Source organism: Lygodium microphyllum, chromosome 17, assembly GCF_053477565.2.
Source record: "Lygodium microphyllum isolate KBCC chromosome 17, Lygodium_microphyllum_v1.1.10, whole genome shotgun sequence".
In the NCBI taxonomy this organism is placed as follows: Eukaryota; Viridiplantae; Streptophyta; class Polypodiopsida; order Schizaeales; family Lygodiaceae; genus Lygodium; species Lygodium microphyllum.
This window is the reverse complement of record NC_141151.1, coordinates 11,367,206-11,375,735: the sequence shown is the minus strand read 5'-3', so window position 1 is coordinate 11,375,735 and position 8,530 is coordinate 11,367,206.

The window sequence follows — 8,530 nt, the reverse complement described above, 5'->3', positions numbered from 1 at the left end:
GCAAAAAAATCTAGTCATTTCAGCATTCAATATATCCCTACAGTTAGAAAGGAAGCGTCCTCACGACCTAAGGAAAATAAGAATAAAAGTTCAATAAAGAGCTCAATTTGATTTTTTTTTAGTATCTTCAACAATCACCCAACCACCCCCAACAAGTAACCTGTATATCTGATAAGACTACAACAAACGGAAAATACCCTTATGGATATTATTTCCATTTTGTTTTGAAAAATTTGTTAGCAACACAAAGTCATAAAGGATATAAGAGTTTTCTTTAAATCAACATCATTGCCTGCAAACTTTTAATCCAATATCTTCTTCGTCAATCAGCTTCAACTTCAACTCCATTCAACAAAGATAAATAATATACCCATACCACATATACAACTCACACAGACACAACACCATGTAATCTGAATGGCATATGCCCCCAAAAAATGGAGAGCACAAAAAAAGATTTCCATGAAAGAAAAAGAACTGATACATCCAAAAAGAACTCCACTGCTAAGCAGGATGCAGACACTTCTTCTTAAACTACATGCTAGAGTTAAGACACTCCAAAGCTTTATTCTCATCTACAAAATGCAAAGGCACATTCTGGAGGAACTGTAAACAACACATCCTTTCCAGCAAAATAAGAAACGTGGTAGGGAAAGCCTGTGTAAAGTCACATCCACATTCGGACTTATGATCAAATTGGGGATACAGTTGCAAGTGTTCAGATTAGACTGCTGATGCATAAAAGCAAGATACCAAGAAAAGTGAGCTGTAAGACATACAGAGGTATCCTCAGAATGAGCATGCACCCAAGCAAAATGAAGGTAGGACATCAAATATGAAGCAGGCATTTCCCAGGACCTAGGAATGAGGGGCCAGTTAAACATCGGTCCTGTTAAAGAATCATGTAGCATCCATTGCCTTCGACGGAGAACATCACTGTGATAACTAGGTGTATCCAACATTGATTGAGGAGGAAGGTTAATGTAATTGGAAGGAGAGGGTAAGGGAAGAAGAGGAGAACATTGTAAAGGAGGATAATATAAATCATAAAAAGAAGGGAAATGAAGAGATAAGGAAGATGGAATAGACGGAAAATTCAGCAAAAACTTATGAAGGGAATCTACTGAGAAGACAGAAGGACCGGGAGGAACTACATGAGGAGGTTTAGAAGGGGTAGGCGATGATGTTGGATCGGCAATGAAAGGACAAAAAGTAAAGATACGAATGTGAGGGGATTTAGAATGAGTAAAAGATAATAGATGAATAATGTTAGGGTTGGAAGTAAGGAGGGAAATATACAATGAAAAAAGATAGGACATAAGAGAATAAGACAAAAGATCAGTGGGATATGATGGATAAAAAGAACAATGATAGGCAAGATCCTGGAAAAAGGAATTAGTGAATAATGGATGATTAGCAATATGACTCAACAGTTGAGTTTGCAAAGGCTAGATATCACATTTGTGGAATACGCCCCTGAGACAACGAGGCTCCAAAGCATCACCCTCCAAAGGAGGATGCCAAGCATATCCTCTACACCAAGACGTCTGCTCATGATAAGTTTTCAACCCTTTAGCTAATAGAAGCTCCAACGAATGTACATACATCACAGCTTGTAACACCACATCTCCCACATAAACATTCAAGTCCTCCTCATCAAGGATTTGCAAATGGCCTGTAACATACATGAAAGATAACAACTGGACCTCATGCAAAATCAGCTCATCAACAAATCTGTCAAACACAAACTTCAGCAAATCTGCAGACCACAAATTCTACCACCCATCCTTTGGAGGTTCTAAATCCACATTACTCAAAGAGATATACAAGGCAAAACACTGTTGATTATACTTGATCCAGAAAGATGGTGGGGGTGACACCAGCTCAGCATAACGAGTAAAATAATCTTGCACACAATTCATACGACATTGAAGGCGTTCTACCTTAGTAGAAAAACCATTACACAACTTCACCTTTCATTGTAACTGGTCAAGCTCCTCTTTGGAAGATACTACAGAAGAAACCACAGGAGGTGGAGGAACAAAAAGAGTAACAATATTCTAATTAAGCGTTGCAATCATCTTCTTTTGTGACTCAAGAGTTTCTTGAGAGGACTGTAGCTGACCCTCACAAGTACCCAGCCTACTGGTTAAGTCTATTATCTCCTCAAAGGCAGAATTCTTCTCTTTAGTCAAAGATGCATTCTCTACTTCCAGGGTAACTATTTGAGTTTCAAACTTCTGAATGGTGGCCTTCTGGGAATCCATCAGAGTAGTAGCTTCAGTCATTTGTTTGTGAATATCAGTGAGGGCGACTTTCTCAGATGCCAAATCCTCCAAAGCCTTACTCAACTGACTAGTCAAGGAATCCACTTTATCCTGCAAGGAAGTATACACCCCTGTGCAAATGGACAGAAGACAAGTCGTCATCAGTGAAGTCTCCAATGCAGGCTGGACACCAGAAACCAACTAGGGAAGCAAAGGTCCAGCTAACATTGTTTGTAAGGAAGCAAGGAAGGGAGGGAACTGGTAGAAACAGGAGGAATGGAGTCATGTACATGAGAATGAGAAATAGAAACAGAAACAGAAACAAGACTAAGTGGCCCTTTAGTACGTAATCTTTTACTGCGAGAGAATCTGGTAGGGGGCACATCCTCCGAATCGGAATTGGGCTGTAATGGAGGAGGAGTTGGAACAGAAGGTGGAGGCTAATTTGGAAGAGGAGCAAGATCAGGAATTGGCACACTACCAAGAGGAGGTGCAAGGGAGATAATCTTCTTAAGAAAAACACCATAGGAGACATTACTGCCTTGACCTTTCCTAACTCTCTGAAAATTATGATCCATCTTCACGAGCATGAATGCCGCCCAATTGAACTTGGCTCCCTCTAGGATCCGAATAGAAGCAGTGAATAGCTCCTTGGATAGACATTTGGAGACAGACTTCCTTGACATAAACCTGTCTTGTAGAAACTGGCAAAGTTGTTTCCATATCGAGGAGGAGATGTGAGCTACAGAAACCCTAGAACTGAACCAAGCCAAATTGGTTCTTGTATGACACTAAGAAGGAGTAGCAAATTGTGATGTCCACTGGAAGAATCTTCAGAGCCATAAAAGGACGAAGACCAGCACAGCAAATGCAATCTGCCTCCAGGAGAAGAGCATAGTCATGCACCGGCAACGACACATGCTAGATGACAATAGGAGGAATAGAGGTAGATGCCATTCAGACTACACATGATACCCACACACACAACCAAGGAAAAAAAACGAAAAATTTCATGCAAAACACAGACAAACCAATACTGAGAAGAATATCAACACAAAGGACAGACGACCATACCAGACTGGACTAGACCTCCCCAAACAATCCACATCCTACGTAAAAATTTTGACATGACCTACCCACTCGTGCGATCAAAAGCTTCATGCTATGCAGACAAACATGCACCCTGATCCCGCGTAATCAAGTAATCAAAAATAAATAAAAACTCAAACACACCGTACTCCAGACAATGACCAAACTCAAACAGAATCCAAGACTTGGACCAACAGAATAAAGACAGATAAACAAGATTGATATATCTGACTTAACAAATCCCACTCCTCGTAAGCACACTGCGTAAACCTATGGTGCAGTGAACGTGGATGGGTGAACACTATCGAATTCATTTTAGCCATGTACAAATTGAATTTTGCAGCTCGTTATTAATTAACCATTAATGCATAGTGAGTCGATTCCGCAATCCCAACCTTAGACTGACTTGACTGACTGGGGGTCTCTAACAATGCAATTCATTGTTACAACTTACGTGATCTGTGGCGCAAAGCGCATGCATGTGTGATGGCGGGGGTTTATTTTAATTACAAATTAATTGTGTCTGTAGCGCATATGTGTGTGCACTGTGGATTTATTTTAGAAAATTATGTGGGTTATTATGCCATGTACTCGTGCAATGATGGGAGTTCATTTTACAATTAATGGTCAAGTTCCTTTTAAATTAAAAATTAACGAAGTGCATTCTATTTGTTTGGTGGGTGCAACGATCAGTTGATTTTATTACAATTACATGTGTGTTACAGTGTATGTGGGAGAGGGAAAAAGAAAGAACTTGGTGGTGTGTGGACACCCACAAGGTCTGAAGCGCAAGTCCTCATCCAGGCAAGTCGGAAAACAACTCCACGAATGACCACAGTAGGTGACTAGATAATACTCGACCTCCTAACAAAGACAAAAAGAACAAAATGCAAATACCATGATACACAAAAACAAAAGAGTGGGACATATGGCAAATGGATGCAACATGTTACATGTTGATTAAATATATCAGTGATTGATGTGTCGGTAATGTTTATGATTTGGTGTTCTTTTTATGTGAGTTTTGTTTGTTTTTGTTCTTTGCCTTTCTGTTTGAATTTTTTATTATGGATAGTGTTAGGCATGTTGGGGAATTAGGATTAGAAAACATCTTAATGAGTCCTGTGCTATGATTTTTTGGCCATTTATTTGTGTGTTTTTGGTTTGTATTGGTTTTTGAATTATTATTATTATTATTTTAGTTTAGGCAAATTTGGATTTGTATTTTGTTGGTGATGTGTTTGGATTTTATAGGTTAATTTGTCCTAAATTGAATTTGGTTGTTTGTGTTTTTGTGTGTTGGTATTGTTTTATTTTATTTGGTTTGAAGTGATGTTGTTGTTTTTTTTTTTCTTATTTCTATGTTTTGTTTTGCTTTTTGTTTGACAATTGGTAATTTGAAAAAAACCCAAATAGCAATCCCAAAAATTAAAAATATTGAAAAGATTTTTTTGGATTTTTTTGAGAATTTAAACAGTAAATTTTGGTAGATTCTCACAATTTTTAAAGCATTTAGAGGGATTGTTCCAAAGATTTAATTGCCCACAAAGGTTTTTAATTTTTTATAGGTTTACATTTAGGAAAAATCATGCAAAAAATTATTGGGAATTTTTTGGAAATTAATTTTGATTTTTCTAGTATTTTTTTGAATTCAAATACATTTTTATTGAATTTTTATTTTTTTTCAATTTGTTAAAATGATTTTTTAGGTTTTCTGTGTATTAAAGGTAGGATAGTGAGGTACCCGACAACAGCCGCATATGAACGACAACTTCGCAGCATGATCGAAATGAGACGCATGTCCCCGTGTGTGAACGAGCACTGGAACAACACACGTACGAATGATCCACGAACAATACCCATGTGCGGCATGGAAACAATACCCAAAAAATCGGCCAGAAGCGGGCGTGCGTGAACAACAACAAAAGAAACCCGGACATGTAGAAGAAGGCCCATGGGACAGGGGGCTTGTAGGAGAGTGTGGTGTGGAGGGGGGAAGGGGGGCCTATGGAACTGGGAGGAAGGGTGGGGGTTTAGTGGGAATGGGAGGTTAGGGGGTAATGGGAGGGGATGGGCGAGCGGGGAGGGGGTTTGGAAAAAAGGGAGGGTGGGTAGGGGGGTGGGAAAAGGGAGGGGGACAAAAATAGGGGTGGGGGCAAAAAGGGCAGGGGGGCCCAAAAATGGGGGGTGGGGCCAAAAATGGTAGGGGGCCCAAAAATGGGGGGTGGGGCCAAAAAATGGCGGGGGAGGGATTCTGGCGGGCGGGGTGTAAGGGTTGGCGGGTGGGGGTGTAAGGGTTGGTGGGTGGGGGACTGGGGAAAGGCGGGGTGGGGGCGGAGAAATAGGTGCGGCGGGGCGCTAGGGAGGCGACGGGTGGCATGACGGGGCGGTAGCCCCACGATGGCTAGGCGACGGCGGCGCTAGGGAGGAGGAGGAGGAGGAGGAGAAGGAGGAGAGGAGAAGGGAAGAAGAGGTGGAAGGGAAGGAGAAGAAGAATGGAAGGAAAGGAGGAGGGAAAGAAGGGGATATGGTAGGAGGGGAGGAGAGAGTAGGAAAAGAAGAAAGAGTAGGGAGAGAGGAGGAGGGGTCGAGGAGAGAAAGAAGAAGAGAGAGAGAGGGGAAAAGGGGAGGGGGGAAACCGTCGGGGTGGGGGGTATTTTGAATTTTTTTTTAAATAAATAAATAAATAATAATAAAATAAAGAGAAAACTAATTTTTAAAAACCCCATAGTCCCGTGCTTATGTGTGGGGCAAGGTAAAAAAATTTGCAGTGGCGGAAAGCAATGGGGGTCGGGACGGCGATGGGGAAGGCGCGGATGCCACGGGGGCACCACGAGGCATGTAAAAGCAAAAACACATGCGTTCACGCGCGAGGCGAGGCGCGCGAGGACACGACAAAACAAAGAAAATTTAATAACATGCAAATTGTGAGCCAGAACGCAATGCATTAAAAAGGAAAACAGTGCCAAAAGTTGAGGACAAGACAATGGAAAAGGGCAATGGAGTGTCCAAGAACAATTCACGCCATTCACATGGGAAAAACGCAAAAATCGGGCCCAAAAACACATACAACAATTAATATCAAAAATTTCGTTTGCTGAAATGAAATGCGAGAAACATGAAAATTGTGAGAAAATTCATGCCAAAGAGGCCTATCATGTCAAAACACAGTTTTGACGGAGATAAGACCCGTTCACATGGAAAAAACCAAAAAATGGATCCCAAAACGTGTTGAGATATCGAGCTCCACTCGTGATACGCCAGGGTGACCGTTGTATATTTATGTCACCGACTTGTCAGTTGCAGACGCGGTTGGTACACCGCCCATGAATAATAGCTACATGATAGCTATCCTTATCTACTCTAGTTCGTGGCTCAGTTAGTATGCCACCTTAGTTAGTTGAGTTTGGTTTGAGACCCATATATAGGGTTCTTCTATTTCTTTGTACTAGAGTTCTTTTGGCTTACACAACTAAGAAGAGGAAAACTGTTTTCAGCCTCCACCCTTGTGTGTCTTCCCCCATTGTGCAAGCAAGAAAGCTTCAAGCGAGACTCCTTCCTTCTCTCCCACAATCTTGACATGGTATCAGAGCCTTGTTCGTGGTAAGGAGCTCAAGAAAGCAAGCCAAGCTCGCGGTGGTCTGGTAAGAGGAGCAGTGTTGCTTTCATTTCCTGTTTTGGGAGCAGATCTCTGCAGGTAGCACAGCCGGAAATTGCAGGAGTGCATTGTCTCAGGTTGAGACGCCCTTCGCGGTGAAGCAAGAGGGCAGTATATGCTGCGGGAGAGGACTTTAGCCCTTGGCGACCTTGTTTTTTTGATTTGAGGCCATTTCGGGGCCTGTTTTGCAGACGGAAGTTTTCTGCACGCACTCAAGAAAAGGCTCGGTTTTATGCTGTGCAGCCACTGTTCTACAGGTCGGTGAATAGTTACAGTAAAAATTGCATTGTATGCTTGTGCGCAGAGACATTGGGAGTTACAGAATCATCCCTGTTGCCTGTTGATGCAAAATCGTCACTAGGAAGTGACTGTGTGGTCAAATACCACTTTCGCCAGTTTTGCAGATTCTCCCTTGTGAGGGTGAAGCTGTGGGTTTTGCAGTGACAGAATTTTTTGCAGTATTCTGTAATGGCGTCTGATTCTCTTTCACAGATTGTCACTGAAAAGCTTGACAAGAACAACTTCCAGGCATGGAAGTTTAGAATGACGAATTTCCTTATGGGAAAAGGATATTGGGAATTTGTTGCAGGAAATGAAGAAGAACCAGTTCTTCCTGATGTTCCCAATCAACAACAAATGCAGGCATTTAAAACATGGCATGAGAGAGCCAGGAAAGTTATGTATTGGCTGTCTATCAGTATTTCAGACTCTATGATTGTGCATATTCAAGATGCAAGTACGCCAAAGGAGGCATGGGATACTTTGTCAAAAATGTATAGCACAAATACGCAAGCCAGGAAAATGCAGCTCAAGCAAGAGTTGCATAATGTGCAAAGAGAAAGTATGAGCATCAACGACTACCACATGAAGGTGAAGAAGATTGCAGATGCACTTGCTTCCATTGGGTCGCCAGTGGAAGACGATGATTTAGTTTCTGTGACCTTGAATGGTCTAGGAAAGGATTATGCACAGTTTCGGACATCCATTTCAGTTCGTGAAAGATTTCCTGATTTTGAGGAGTTGATTGCTCTTCTAATTTCTGAGGAACAGAGAAATGGTGGTGCATCTTCTTCAGGAGGAACTTCAAAAGAAGCTGTCTTCTACTCAAATGCTGGAAGAGGTAGAGGCAGAGGTAGAGGAGGCCGATTTGGAGGCCGTGGTAGAAATCAGAATATGCAGCAAACTCAAGAAAATCAGTCCTATGGAGGAGGACGTGGTAACTCTAGAGGCAGGGGGAGCCAAAGAGGTCGTGGTGGATGGCAAAGAGGCCAAAATGCAAACAGTAATGTTGAATGCTACTATTGTGGTAAAATGGGTCATATGGCTAAAGACTGCTATAAAAAGCAGAATGACATCATGAATGGAAAACTGCAACAAGGGAATTATGCATCTTCTAACAGACAGGGTGATGACAGAAATGAGCATTTGTTCATGGTGCAGCACATGAACAATTCTGTGACAAGTGCAGAAGAAAGCAATGATGTATGGTATGTTGACTCAGGTGCATCAAACCACA